Raw genomic sequence first — 16,865 nt, 5'->3', positions numbered from 1 at the left:
ATTGTTTCTAATTGCTGAGTAGTATTCCATTGTGTAAATGTACCACATTTTCTGTATCCATCCTCCTTTGAGGGACATCTGGGTTCTTTCCAGCTTCTGGCTATTATAAATAAGGCTGCTATGAACATAATGGAGCATGTGTCTTTATTGCATGCCGGGGAATCTTATATACTAAAATACACACTATGTCATTAAATATTTACAACCCAACTAAGGCTGTTATGTTTTCCATTTTATTATGAAAATCAAAAATTAAATTAAATGTTTTTGTAGTTCCTAGCTTTGGTTGACAGATGTTTAAGATAAGATAGGGTCCAGAAGTCTTATTTTTAATCTCCAAGTTAAATACTTTACCTTTGTAAGAAAACTTCCAGATCTGATTTCTAGACAGAAAAACATATCATGTAAATGTGTTGGAAGCAAATCCTAGATGATACTCCTTAAAATTTCATGTCTATCTTGTGGTGATGTGTTATTGATAGAGGTAATATCTGAAGAGACCAAATCCTAGGACTGAACCAACATAGACTAGAATCTCCATTTATTCCTTACTGTTATAGAACCCAAATAAGGTATTCAAATCAACCCAGCAGCAGTGGCAGCACATTACTCACTACCTGCTCCAATGTTCTGGGTTTCTAAATGAAAGACACGTGCGCGCGCGTGCACACACACACAAACACACACACACATACACACACACACACATACACAGCACACACAGAGACTTACATTTTAATATGCCTTTAACAGCTCAATGCCTGGGCCACTTCTAAACATTCACATGGCTAACACTCTCCCCTCTGATATTCCTGAGTTATTAATAAAAATCTACATTCCATTTTTGCAGCCCTTGGCCCAGACCTTTAGCCCTCCTGGGTCATGATTCCCAACTCTTACATAATAGCTATGTTATCTGTTCTACACATCTCAGGCCTGGGATTTCCTTCTTCCTCCCCAGCATTGTGGCTATCCTTGCCTGGCCATCCTAAAATCCTTCCTCTGTTTCCCTGGCCAACCATTGGCCTCTGGCAATTTTATTTTCCAATACAATCCAACAGTGTCAGGTACTCTCCGTGATTTTTATGCATATTCTCCTGCAACTTTGGGACCCAATTAACCTAATTCAAGCATTTGAACATACCAAAATATTTTACTCCTTGTTTCCTATTAAAAAGGCCTTTCTCTATGATATATATTGAACATAGTTATATCAGTTATGTAAACTATAAGGTATAATATAGATTATTAATGTCTAGCACATCAAGTTTGTCAATTTAGGTACATTACTCTAATATCTATCCTAACTTAAAAAGTTTATAATTCTTTATCTGAATTATGTTTTGATTGTAACTTGCATTATCATCTGAAAACCATCCTTTCAAATATAGATCATATTCCCGAACATTAAATAACTGAAAGTTTGATAATGAGACTATAACTAGTCTTCAAACCCATCAGAGATCTGAACAAATTAAGTATCTGAATATATAGGAAGCACAAAAATATGGGTAGTCCCCTATTCCTCAAAACGTTGGAGCATCTGTCTTTGGTCTTCTTCCCCAGAACCATCTGACAGACCTTAAGTAGAAATTACAAAAGACTAGATTATCTTGTCTTCTCAGTGCTAAGCTGTTGACTATCTGGTATTGTATGTACAGTATTTTTTTTCTGCAGATGAATTAGGGCAATTTTTGCCCAATAGCTACCTTGCCAAAATTGCAGCAACTCTATATGGAGGCTATGATGCTCAATATCTTCTTTAAACTGTGAAGGGGGCACCATCAGGAGGAGACATGTCTTCTAGTCAAAAGATCAACTAATAATCTAATGATTTTAAATGCCATATTCTGTGGAATTCTGATACTTTTGAAGACTTAGCTACTGCTATTTGAATAATATTGAAAATACTTTATTATAATTAAATCAGAATCTAATATAACCATGAGATTACTACCTGGCCCTTAACTTGTAATACTTAATTATCCTAAATAGTTTGTATTAACAAATATTAGAGTTATTGGGTCTAAGCCTTGCATTCTTTAATGAGTTGCATAGACATAATGCCTATCTAAGAATAACAAAATTAGTTTTAAATTTTATAACAATGTACAAAGTTTTATACCAGTAAAACCTTAAACCTGTATCAATATATAAGTACTATTCCAATGTAAGAAATTATAAATTCAATTTGCATCAAATACAAAGATTTATATCAATGTAAGATTATGGCTATACAATGCTTTACGTAAGAATAAATTTAATAATCCATCCCATATATCTAGTTTATTACTCTATCTACATTTTTCTTTTCAAGCCCTTCCCTTTACTTCAGAAACAAGGAATAGAGAATAGAAAGGAAAGAGCATTCCCCAAGTCTAAGCTCTCTATTTGGTTTTCTCCCAGTTCAAAAAATGACCATTTACAAATTATCCCTTAAGATTACAACTTATCTACAGTTTGTAAAATAACCATAACCAGACACTCAAACCCAAGGACTAGGGTTGACAATACATATACGATTTTTTAGGGGTAAGGAAGGACAGACAACCTGGAAAAATCAGGCAAACTTAAGAAAACTAGCTTTACTGTCTGTCATCCAGTCTCTGTATGCTTAGAAGATTCAGGGTTTGACTTAAGTTCTGACTGGATCCATCTGAATGACTGAATGGACTGAGGTCATCAGGAATCAGCAGGTATTCTTGAAGATGTTCTGGGAGAAAGTCTCTGGAAATAGATTCTAGAAGCCGAGAACTGGAACAGTAGGGTAATTCAGCATCTTTGAGGATGAATTCTGTCAGACCAAACTACAACACCCTACTCTGGGATCTACTTGGGTCTGTTCTTAGTGGGACATATGTAGACTTAGACATACCTAGACATTCATAACTTGCAACTGCCCACAGTTACATTGAATGAGGTACCTGGAAGGAAAGCTGGGATGTATGGGAAGGCCGCAAAAAGAGAACAAGACCAAGACAACAGTTGCTGATCAAGGTCTTAAGGTTTATTGAAGGACTCCAATTTTATAAGTGTATGTTTGTGGGGGGGAACCCTTTTCCCAAAGGCTGGAAACTCTGCACAACTGGTTTGGTTGCTCAGCAGGTAGCTAGTATCTCTGAGGAAACTGTAGGTCCTTGAAGAACAATGGACTTCACCTTGGTCTGAGCACTCCACCCTAGGTGAAAGGAATTATAGCTAAACCAGGAGTTCCAGCTCAAAGACTGGGAGAGGAACTTCACTTTGGTCGATGTCAAATTCCTGCCAGGTGGCATGGCACCCCAATAAGGCTCCCTACAAGAACTCACAAGAGCTAAGAAGAGGATAGATTCTTAAATCACCACTGTCGTGCTGGCCTTGAAAAGTGAACATCCGAATGGTTATGGTTGTCAAAGATATGCAGAGGTGGTGAAGAAGTGAAAGCTAAATAACTGTTTCACTGGGGTGTGATGGGAAGCAGGCAATACTTGTTCACTAAAGAAGAGACGATCCTTTACCTTAAACCAAACTCAGAACTTCCAGGAGGTAATGAACCAGTTGGTTGTGCCTCCTTTATAGATAAAGGAAATTCAATAACTGCTATCTGGTTCAAGTCTAGAAACCTTTGGCAAAGATCAATGGTGTCAGAGAACCCAATGTAGGACTAGCAAGAGTGGTGAGGAGAGGGCTGCCCAGTCTAAGAGGTAAACAAGTTCTTTCCTAGGAAAAAGACTTTAGGACATTCTAAGGGGTTCTCAAAACACTATACGTAGGAATGAGTCAGGACAAGCACCCCTAAAAAACACAAACCTGCATGATATGCCTTCACCCTGTGCCCACCATGTGCTTCTACTTCTCTACCAGGGGAATTCACTAATCAGTTGCTACTCAGAGAAAATGAAAGGATTTGGTGGAAAAAAAATGAGGGTTTTCATCTAAGGTAGAAAAGTTGGGAGACAAGAGATGTTTCTCTTTGTGAGAGATTATTTTGGTGGAATTTCAGAGATTAACGAATCAAAGTGATCAGAAATACTATGTTATTCCTGACAGACATCACCCACAAATCAAGAAAAAAAATACAGAACATAAAGGAATCAAAATTGGAGTCTAACTAGGCAACATTTTTGCATGTTGCATTTCAGTTGGAGACCTGACAATTTTCTGGGGACTCAGCTAAGAGTCTCCAAGACACTCCTTAGTCCGGGTACTGAGATGCCAGATGAATTTTTATTCTTGTGATTAGTTTAAGTAGTACTTTCTGATACATGCCTCTATTCTGTACTCCCATCCACTTTTCCCAGTTAGTTAAGATTTAAAGTTAAAGAGATTTACAAAGAAGAAAAATATGACAGCCTTTTCCTATTTTTGAAATCTGCATTGCTATTCGAGTGCATGGAAACACGCATGTCCTGTATAATCACACATTTATATGTATTAACATATGCTATTGTTATTATTTCCCCTATTTTAAACGTGATTATCCAAACTGGCTAGGCACAAACTTGTTCTACTTTTTCCACCATAAATAAACAAAAATGCCCAAACACAATTTGTAAAATGTCATCTCCCAACCTCAGTGAGGACTCTGTATAAGTAGAAAAACCAAAATTAAATCAAACTGGGCACAATGCCCAGACCATAAGCTTCCGGCAAGCAGACATGGAGACAGAGAGAAAGAAAAGGCATCACATTGGGAAAAGAAATAGTAGAATAACAGGAAAACCACAGTAATTAACCCCATGGCCAATCTGTCTGCAGTGGGAACTACCTTTCAGTTATTTTTATAAATGAATGGTAGACATTTTCCGGTTGTATTTGAAGTGTGTCTGCATTGATGGTTAATATAAAGCTAGTGAAATGGCATTATTCTGTTATTATGCAGAGGCTCATCATTTTTTTTTTAGTTACTTGCTTTTAAAAAATAGAAACAAATACCAAGATACAGAACAGTGACATCATCCTCCAGAATATCCTTATACTGCCAGTTTCTTGTTAAGCTTTCAGTATCTCCCACTATTGGGCAACGTTTGGTATGCTCTCTGCCCCTGCGGTTTTCCATTCTTTCAGATCGTAGTAAAAATGAATGACTATAGAAGAATATCAAAACATCCAGTGGTAGTAGTTTAAAAAATATTACCATTGGTAAAAATATGAGAAGGGGCAGGTACAAGCATGTCACCAAGTTATCCCCAGATGCTGTAATTCTTATACATTAGTATGACAGTAACTCAAATTAGTAGGTAGTTAGGCAAAAATTTAAGACAGACATACTATTTTTATGCATGGACACTAGGGCATTACTCTAATAGAAAACGAGGACAGACTGTAGTATGATCATTAAAAATCCTAGTGAACCTAAAGGTATAAGGGAAGGGAAAAACTAGAAACAATATTGGGCTAGGAATCTGAGCTAGGCAAAAAAAAAGTAGTAGTATTTATTCCTTGATATTCATTATGTTGTAAATGTTAACAAAGCTCAAATATCCAAACAGCAACTCAATGTGTGCCTAAATAGTTGTGCCCTGAAGCTTGAGATTTTTTTTATTCCTATAGGTATTTCTTTGTTATAAAGAGGCCCTGATGGTGATAGGTAGTATCAGAATCCAAGGAAGTATATAGATTACAATGGCATAGAAGGCCATAGCATTAAAGAACCCAGCAGGCATCTTGTAGTACAAGTATTTAAAGTCAATACTTTGAGTATTTCGGCTATTGGACATAATGTATACATTTGTTGATCGGTTTGGTATTTTGTATATGTGAGAATGCGTTCATAATTGCATGTGTGTGTGTGTGTGTGTGTGTGTGTGTTGGCTTGTGGTGATAGAATTACAAAATATAGTCTCATGAAGGAATGCATAGTCTACAGGTGTTCCTCTTTGGATCTGTAGACTAGCAAGGCCACCTACGTATACCCCTTTGGCTTATCTTTAGATGGCATAGAAGTGGTCAGGTTTAAGCACAATCAGAGTGCTAGTTAAGAAACACTGTCATTTATAGGTTTGATAATCTGACACAGCTCAAGTTATTAGAGATATCCATGGTGGGGAAAAGACCATGGGGATGTTTTGGCAAAAATCCATTGGGAAATGAATACAATACAACCCAGTAGAGTTGAACAAATCCAAGCGACCTGCAGCAAATAATTATAAGGTGTGAGACTTCTATATGGAGACAAAATACCTGACCACAGGACACATATGACAATGTGCCAAAAATAACCTTCCTCTCGAATTTACGTTAGCTAGATGAAATGGGGAATATATCTGAGTAAATCTCAATACTTTTTAATTTTATAATGAAAGTATAATATCTAGAATTGAGCTTAAGGAGATCATAGAACATAAGCAAACTGAAAAAAATTAAGTCAAAACTCATATAATATCTCTCTCCACTGAAAATAATGTGGACCTTTCAGTTTATAGTATGGCTTTATGGAAGAGGGCAGCAGTTTCAACCCAGAGAAAGGGAAAGTCTCAGGTGTACTTTATGAATATGTCAGTGCAGCATAGAAGTCCAAGCAAAATAAATGGAAACTAGTTTATACCACGGTTCTATTAAAACCAAATGTAAAGGAACAATCATACCAGCAGAAATAATTTTTAATGGACTGTAAGATAAAGGAAATGGATTGAGAATCAATGACATTCATAAATATAATGGCTAGTGACTTAGTTAGGGTTTTATTGCTGTGAAGAGACACCATGACCAAGAAAACTCTTATAAAGGACAACATTTAATTATGGCTGGCCTACAGTTTCTGGGGTTTAGTCCATTATCATCATAGCAGGAAGCATGCAGGAAAACATGGAATTGGAGAAGGAGCTGAGAGTTCTCCATCTTGATTCCAAGGCAGCTAAGAGAAAACTGGCTTTCTAGGAGGGAATCTCAAAGCCTACCCCCACAGTGACACACTTCCTCCAACAATGCCACACCTACTACAATAATGCCAGACCTCTCCTAATAGTGCTACGTTCTGGGCAAAGCATTTTCAAACCACCACAGGTAATGAAGTCACATTTTTAAACCTTGCCTAATCCAATTGGATAGCATTCACCAGTACAGTGACACTAGTTGGGCAAGTGAGCATAAGAGTCCTACTTGTTTGTGTTTTCTGAATTCTAGTACTGGCTATGTCCATATTCACAGTAGACACTAAAATGAGGTTATGACAATTGAAGAAATAGGCCACTTATGTGATCAACCCCAAAGATGTCCACTTACCATAACTGGTCTAGTTCTTTCAATGTTGATTGTCCTAACCTAATAGGAAGAGCAGCAGATTTTTAATTCTCATAAGACATAGTGCCTTTGATATGGTAACTTATCAAAAATGTGACTACATTAAACTCTTTCTTTTCTGGCAGGGCCAATTGTTGGTTCATACTTAGAGTATGCATACATTTTGGGAATTTGTTGCACACTAGCTTTTATGACTCTGAGAATTGGATCAGCATTCATGTTCTGAGGCATCTTTGTTTCTGAGCATGAAATACCCAATAGTATCACCATGAATCACCTTTTAGCAAAAGAAGTGTAGAAGTAATACCAGTACAATGAAATGACCCACCAAAATTTCATCTTGAAAAACTGAAATATTCTGCTCAATGTGAAAGTAATAAGGTCAGTTTTAGGAACAATGTCCTGAACTGTAGCATAAAAATTCATTAAAGGATCAGAATCAAATATGTTGTTGAGTCCCAGCAGGAAGAGCACAAACATATAATACTTCATAAAATTATTTATTTTGTATACTAAATTATACAGAAGCTCATTCATCAAGCCTGAGTTTTACCTTAAAGATTTTGACCACATACTTTTATTGGTTCTTTCACAGAATATCTTACCTTTCTATCTTCTAAAGGCAACTCAAGTTTTTCATTCGCTATGAATACATCTATTTGACATCTAGTGTACACAAGGGGCCAATTTAGGTTCTGAGGATACCTTAGGGAATAGAAAGCACAATGCACCTGCTCTTCTGCTATAACATTTTAAAAGAAAGTGATGGTTGTTCAATGAGTAAAGCAAACATAAGTATTCAACATAGAAATGAGAATCCAAAAGGGAGAAGTGGTTTCAGAGCAGGTAGACAAGGAGATCTGAACTAAGTTTGGAGCAGAGCAAGCCTTGCGACTTGTAAGACATAAAGACACTGTGAAAGTATCTTCAGTAAGTAGAAACCAGAAATAATAAATAGCTTGAAATAAAGTTAAAAGTAAACTTCATAGAACCAGTCAGTGACATTGAGGAACCCAGAGACTAGTAAGGAGAGAGAAGTGAAGAGAAATAACACTATAAAACAGAGAAGCCAGGTCAGGTAGTTTGATAGGTGTCAGGTTAATTTCCAATATTATTAATAAGTCAGTGCAGTAAACACCCGTAGGTAACCTAGTTCCTATACAGAGATTTTCTAACTCCCTATTAATATCATTTAATACACAGCATCAGACTCAAGCTGCAGCTTTCTTTGTTGTACAAACAGGACATTAGATTAAAACTATAAGTTCTTCTGAAGGGTAAGAGAGGAGACAGGGAAGTATTTGTGGTTTGTAAATTTCTGTCTGCTTGATGCACAGCCACAATTCTAGGCTTCACTGGTGGTGCCTTCCTACAAAAAATATTTTTAGTTCTTCCATTGTTGCTAAAACGGAATATTTTGCGGCATTTCCCCTCCTTTTCCTGGCTCCTTTTTCAAAGGATTAAAGATTTCAATGTAGAGTAATCCTAAAATATATTTGCTTTGTGTTAGTTTAGCTTTGTCTGAGAGCTATGCAGAGATCATAGCAGGACACCCTGTGACATCTGATAGGAAGCAGAGGTAGAAGTGAAGGTCACCAAGATACCCTTCAGGCAGGGACATCCTCTCTGACACATTCCAAATCATCTTAAAGGTAGTTAGTCCATTTGTATAATGGACATCATAGCCTTCTGGATTAATTGTAGGAAATGGATGTGAGCAGAAGCTCTCAGCTCTGTGCATAAAGGTAATGCCATGACTATCCCAATCTACCCTCCTGTGGAGTTAGAAAATTGTCTCTAAATGGATTTGTAGCTCCTATGATGCCATTTAGTGTAACCTCGGCAGCAATTTATTAAATGGAACCTGGTACAATGACTCCAGAATTTGAATGAAGCACCTGACCCACACACAGAGCAAGGCTTGTCATCCTCTCTTACCAGTAACCTCAGCAGCACGGGATGAGAAAATGTAAAAAGGAAAACAAATTAATTCATACTTGCCTTACACAGTGGGGTTATATTCTCATAACCACTTGCTGTGGTCTGGATAGAAAAGGGTACACATAGGTTCCCACATTTGAATGCTTGGTATCCAGCTGAGGGTGTTGTTTTAGCAGGTGGCAGAAACTTTAGGATGTGGTTTTACTTGTAGGAATGATTGACTAAGAGACAGGCACTGGGGGACACAATCTAGTACCACCTTTGGCCTCTCTCTCTCTCTGTCTGTCCACCTGCCTGTCCATCTCTGTCTGTCTCTCTGTCTCTCCCTCCCTCTCCCTCCCTCCCTCCCTCTCTCCCTACTCCTCCTTCCCTCTCCCTCCCTCCCTCCCTCTCCCTCTCTCTGTCCCTCTCCTTTTCTCCCTCTCTCCCTCTCCCTCCTTCCCTCTCCCTCTCCCTCCCTCTCCCTCGTTTCCTCCCTACCTTTCCCTCTCTCCCTCTATCTCTTCTTCTCCCTCTCTTTTCCTCTCCCTCTTTCTCTCCCATCCCCCTATCTCTGCTTTCTGTTCTGATAAGATGTGCAGAAGCAATTTTAAATTCCTTCCATCATGGCAAAGAATTAGCACACCTGTGATATCTTCCATTGCCAAACTATGCGCCAAAATGCAGCCTCCTGGCCTCATGCCATTCCCTAAAATATATCTTTTCCTCTTTAGTTGTTTTTTTTGTCAGATATTTCATCAGGGAAGTAACAGAAATAATACATACAGAATGTTGATGCTGAGAAGTGAAACCATTGCTATAATTAACCTGACCATGTGGGGTGTTTTAGGCCCTTGGAGTTGGTTCATAAGACAGATATAAAAGAGTTTTGGTCTCAGGCATAGAGGTCACTTAGAATATTGTGAATAGTTTAGCATACAATTATGCCACCAATTCAAAGCAGAATGCCCATAGAAAGTACACAGTTAAAACCTTCCCATTGAGGCTTCCCAGAAAAACAATGGTTCTATGAGGAACTGGGCTAACAGTCCATTCATGAAATGTCCCTGCAGGGAAGATAACTGCATGCAGTCCTTATCATGAACATTTGCCTGAAGCAAGTTTTCCATGGCTCCTGAATAATGGACTAAGATATTAGATGAAGAAAATCCAAGACAGCACAACATGAAGTCTGGGTGATGGCTAATGCTGCTTACTCTTTCCCAGGTAAATGATGAACAGATGAGACAGAAACATCTGAAATTTGTGGAATTGGGTGAGGAAAGGAACATGAAGCTATAGAGAGAGCAGGCTAGGTGTGTGCTGGCCAAAGATGTATGTCTTTTAAAGCAATTAGGATCCTTAACTAGCAACACTGAACATTGCAAAAGAACATTAAGAAGTATGCCTTTAAGGCAAGGAGCTGTTCTAAGGGAACTCAAGAAGAGTCCACCTCCAATAGATAGACAGGCCCTCAGGAAGACAGATAGGATTACTAACCTACAGTCAGAATTTCTGATTCAGAATTGTTCCTGTCTAACAAAACTACAGGGACACACATAGAAAAGAGACTGAAGGAAAGACAGTCCAGTGACTGGAGAACTTGGGCTCCATCTTACAGAAGCACACCAAGGCCTTTCACTGTTACTGATGTTAAAATGTATTTACAGAGGGAACCTGGCACAGTCGTCTTCTGAGAGGCCCTGCCGCAGATGCAAATACTTACATCCAACCATTGACTGAAGACAGGGACTCCTATGGTTGAATTAGAGGAAGGACTGATGACTGATGAAGCTGAAGGGGAAGGTGATCCCATGGGAAGACCAGCAGTCTCAACTAACATGGATCCCAGGGAGTTGCCAAAGACTTAACCACCAACATGGCAACATACACGGGCTGGTCAGAAGCTCCAGACATATATATATATATATATATATATATATATATATATATATATATATATATATATATATCAATCACAGGATTGCCTGGTCTGGCCTCAGTGGGAAAAGATGAACCTAAAGAGAGACTTGAGACCCAGGGAAGGGGGATGCCTGGTGGGGATCAGGAGGAGCACCATTCTCTGTGACAAGGGAGAGGAGGAATGGGATGAGGAACTGTGGGAAGGGAGAAAAAGAGGGGGGAGCAATAGCTAGAAAGTAATAAAAAAAGCATTTTAAAAAATGCAAACTCACTGGGGAAAAAACTCACTTAAAAAGAAAGTGCTTTAACAACGCCTTCAGAGAATACTTCTGAAGCATGGTATCCCAAGGCACAGATGCTTAATTTGTGGGTCTTAACCCCTCTAATTGAATGTGGAAGACCCTGAAATTTGGCAACAGTAAAAGATTTTCAAATATGCAATGACCAAAACTCCAAATCAAACGTCAAGTAACCCTGAGTGCTCACTAGTATTCCTTGGTACAGCTTCCCTGGACCATTGATTCAGTCTGCAGTCTGCAGTCTGCAGAGAACACGTCATTGCACCAAGCAGAGACTATGAATGGAAGCTGAAATGTCTTAGCTCAGATCACAGAATCTCTCATGTTATGAGCTGCAGTATTGTACAGCAAATACATGTCTCTACTTTTATAAAAACATAACAATCTAATTACAGAAAATTAAGACTATTCTCCTTGTAAGTATAAAATTAGTATATCTTTGGATGTATTATGTTAGAGTGTCTGATTTTTACAAATGATTTCTTGAGTTCAGTTCACTTTATATCTCATAAATCATTGTTAAATTAACTTTGGCTTGAGAAAAGTAAAAAATTCTAACAATGTTTTAAAGTAATTCTCGACTGAACCCAACTGTCTTATATTCTACACTTTTGCAATGTTGTATTTTGAATATTGGTAAATGTAATCAAAATAATGACCAATTCCAAATAGGGTTGACAATGCTGTGTCCTAAATATCAAATATCCAGCCAAAATATATTCCTTTATATAAAATTACCTAATAAATCCATATTACTTGTATACAAATTCATTTTTATTTTTAATACATGGAAAACTATATGTATACAAAGAAATTTTTAAATAAAATCTTTATGATTTATTAGTAGTAAATGTTTTATCTGTATGGCTATTTAGTAACCATGTTTACATAAAAAATTTTTCAAGACAAAAGTTGAAAATGGAAAAAGTTGTAAAAACTCTGTCCCAAGAGAATAGTTTCCCAGATTCGACCTCAAAGGCATGCAGAGGATGCTAGAGGTGTCGTCCAAACAGACCAAAGACTTCTTGCAATGTCACCAGACTTTGGCATTAGCATGTGATACTGGAATGTAAAATGCCAGATTAACTGTCATGGAGGGTTAGTCCAAGGTGCAGTCTAAGTTGCTATAGAAACTACAGTGCATTGGAGTTGTCAGAAATGTGACTTTTACTACGGAAAGTTTTCAAAACCTACAAGAGACAGCCAACAAAGCCACTTGGGTCAGAGGATACAGTGTTGGATGGGTAGGACTAAGGCAGCTATTAAAAAATATATAATACTTAAAAAGGTCCCAGATATGTACTGTGGGAGTGCAGAATTTACTGTTTGCCCTACTAAATTTCATATTTCTTTTAGTCTCTTCCTTCTCCATGATCTTTTAAACTACTCTTTAGGCAATGGGAATATTTAGTCTGAACAACTTTATGTGGGGCAAAGGGAACTTAGATTTGATTTTCCATGGGGCTTAAAGTTAATGAATTACCTTAAGTTTTAGAAAAGACATTGAATTGTGGAACTTTGAAGTGTTGGAAGTAGACTATGGGACTTTGCATGATGGAAGAAAAGCTATTTGCCTCATGGAATTACCATGAGACCTATGGGACAAAGGACATAATGACATGACTTAAATAAAAATGTTCACAACAGGCTCACACATTGGCTACTAGCTCATAACTGATGGCTCCATTTGGGAAAGTAGGGACATTTAGATGTAGACTTGTCAGAAGTAGGTCAATATGGTTCAGGCTTTATAATTTCAAAGCCCTGGCCTATTTCCATTGCCTCTCTGTTTCATCTTCTGCTACTGCTATATTATGAGAATGTAGCTTCATGCTTCTGTGTCTATAGTCATAATTCTCTCCCTCTGCATGTCTTCTTGCTGTGATAGCTTGTGTGCTCAAGCCATGAGCCAAGACTACACCCTTTCTCCTTTTCATGTTCCTAATCAAGTGTTTAGATTTAGCAATGAGAAAAGTTAATGATCCATCAGTTTTCTTGTAAAATTCATACTCTTAAGTACTATGGCCAATTTTATATATTTAAGATTATTTGTGTGTATGTATGTATATATATATATATACATACATACATCATATCATATGTGCATACATACTACATACTCATTACATATAAACAAAAACGTGTTTGCTTATGTATGTGTGTGCATATATGTGTGTGGGGTGTACAGTTTATGTGGTAGTGTATGAGAGAAAGAGAAACAGAGACAAGAAAGAAGTAAAAGAAAGAACGTGTAAATTTTCCTACTTGGCCCTTTTTCCCTATGTTTGGTAAGGCCTATGTTTGCTGTTTGATTGCAAGAAAGAGATTTCCTAGGTTGCCTTAGAGAAAAGGTCTGTGTAACAAATCTTTGGATCTCCTATGTATGTGATGAGTAAATATTCTACCAAGTCATACAAGAGGACTTACTGATTTGTGTATGGTTGGTTAAAATTTCTTGTTGCCTCCCATTAGGAAGTCAGTGGTTTTAAAAGTTCTGCTTGACTTTTTGCCTCATACGAAAGGATCAATTTATAGATTCCAGGTTAGTGTTCATAATCTCAGAGAACTTAATGCAGGAGTTTGCAGTGCTTCTATTTGCTACCTACATGAACATCACAAACCAAACAACTCAGACTGCAAGCTATTAACTGAAATTTCTTAGTTTTCAAAACAAACGTGCATGATTTAGATTTCTGTCATTTACTATTTCATGGAGAATGAGATCAATTTTAGGAAAGTTAAGACTTTGTTCAAATTTGTTCAACTAATAACTGTGATGCTAAGGTTTAAACCTCGTTATTTTTGTTTGCACAGCCTGTATCTACTATATCAGTATGGTTTTTACTTTAAATTTGTCTGTCTCCACTATTAATTCTATATTTATCATCATCATCATCATTGTCAATATCATCATCTTCGTCATCATAATCTTTATCATAATCACCACCAGCATGCCTCAATGTAGGCCCATTACCTTATTATCCATCATCACTTATCAGATAGCTTTTATTGAGTTCTTATTATAAATCTTAATTGCTTTCCCTCAATAACACTAGGAAATGTCTGCTATTATCTTAGTTACATAGAGCAATAGAATGGGTCCAATACAACACTTATATCTTGACTCAGAAACAGAAAAGGAAAGGTTCCATGTGTAATCTCATGTGTTACAGAACACTTGCCTGATAACTAAAGGAACAATAAAAAAATTCAAAGCTAAGAGAAAATAGGGTGTGTAAGAGATTACATTTTAATCTTTATATTCATCCATTTGCCTGAAAATGTTATAATGTCATTTTTTAAACAGCTGAGTAGGAGAGGATCTGGGGGAGAGGAGACAGTGGTTGAGATATACTGTATTAGGGAAGAGTCTATTTTCCAAAAATTTAGTCTCTCATATAAATAAGAAAGAAATACATAATTGGACATGATGATACAAACCTTTAATCCCAGTACTTTGGAGGCAGAGTGGAGGTAGATCTCTGTAAGTTCAAGGCCAGCCTGGTCTATATAGTGAGTTCCAGGACAGCATGAGACCTTGTCTGGAAAAAAGACAAGGTGTATATGAAACTATTCACTTGTGTGAGTAAAATTGTTTCAATCATAGGCCCAGATAATTAACAGAATGGATTCCAGGGGAAATCCTATTAGTAGATATTTAGTTATTAAATTTAAAAAGTGGTGAAATCAATACCCATTCCACACTGGATTCCTGAGTCTCCCAATATGTAAGTTAATAATCCTATCTAGCCATAACTTATGTTTATTATCTTGGTGTGACAATGGATTATGTAAAGCTGTGACAGTAAATAGCCCTCATATTTCAGTGGCTCAACACACATATCTATATAAAACTATATTTATTCACATCCAAATTTTTGACTGTTTTTAAGATTTGCTTTACTTTAAATTATGTGTGGTCATGTGCACATTTGTGCAACTGGCCTTAGAAACCAAACTGAAGGTATTAGGTCCTGGGGATCTGGAGTTAAAGATAGCTTTGTTCCATCCAATATGAGCTCCAGAAATAGAGCTCAGTTCCTCTGAGAAACAAACTCAAGTACTTTGTAACAGCAGTACACAGTCACAATCTCTAAATATCTCTCCAGCACATAGAATTTGTTAAATCTAGGTTATTTTAATATGTTTACAACCAGAATCAATTTCTGATTAAATTATGGAATAACTAGTACCTATATGAATATTTGGCTAATATTATTGATATATAAAGTACTTGAAGTCATAAATTGATGTTACAAAGAATTTACTAGTAAAATTACTTAGAAGATATAAAGGCACATGAAGTATAATTTAGTTAATGGAGGGCTGCTTCCAAAAGACTTGAGGATATGTAGTTAACTAACCAGGTCTATAAGAAACAAGTGAAATGTTCCATGCTAAGGTTTAAATATTTTCTCACCCTGATTGACCAGATATATCTAAAGTACCTATAGGGAGCTCAAGAGGCAGCTAGGGCTTCTAACCAAGGTTAAGTCCTGACTTGCCTCAAGCCTCCAGTACTCTTCTTGAGAAAGTATAATTCTGCCAGGTGGGCAAGATGACCCTGACTTGCAACTATTTGACATAGAATAAGAGTGTACTTAAAATAATACTGATGAAATGTAATATCATTGTTATGAATCTCCCATATGCCTAAATGCCCAGACTTGCAGTTTTCTGTCCCCATTTAAACCATTTAAAGTCTGTGTCCATGACCTGATAGAGATTTGAGGATAACAGCATACATGGAATTCATAAACCTAACGTATATGTAAGTAATCAAAATCTTCTGTTCAAGGCTGTATCCTCTATGAGCATAAGCCAAAGCTGTACATGTGGTATTACTAAGAGCTTTTTCTATTATTAATCTTTAAATGTGCTGACTGGTTTCTCATTATAAAGGTCTATTAATACTAGAATGTTATGGCTAGTGTTCATGAACTTAACACAATTTATAATCACCTAGACAGGGCATCTCAGTGAAGAATAATATTGATCAGGTTGGCATGTGTGCATATATAAAGGGTATTTTCTTGATTTTACTACTTAAAGTGAGAAGACCCATCTACTACAGGTTGTATCATTCCCTTACTAGGATCAAGCCTAAAATAAAAGAGGATAAAGTGAAGTAAATATAACTGTGGATGCATCAATTCAATGAAATCTTTCCTTGATTGAATATAGTATGTTTAGTTGTCAAGTTCCCACCACCTTGAATATGTAGTGCAATAATGGGCTCTAAATGGGAACACATAATGATAAACTAAAAACTTGCTTACTTAGCAAAGCCCTGCATGACAAATATTGCCATAGACATCAGTATATTCACTTCAATGACTTAATGAAATGGTTTTTCTTACCTACATAGAAAGTCCAAAATTTTATTGGACTTTCTACAAAAGTTGACCTCAAACTCTTGAGCCTTGAAGCCCAGTTAAAATCTTACTTATAGGTAGCATGAAGTCTCCCAATGTTTGTATGAATTCTTTTTTGTTTAGATTC

The sequence above is a fragment of the Apodemus sylvaticus genome, chromosome 17, assembly GCF_947179515.1.
Source record: "Apodemus sylvaticus chromosome 17, mApoSyl1.1, whole genome shotgun sequence".
Lineage (NCBI taxonomy): Eukaryota > Metazoa > Chordata > Mammalia > Rodentia > Muridae > Apodemus > Apodemus sylvaticus.
The sequence above is the reverse complement of the archived record's forward strand: the minus strand, read 5'-3'. Positions refer to the sequence as shown.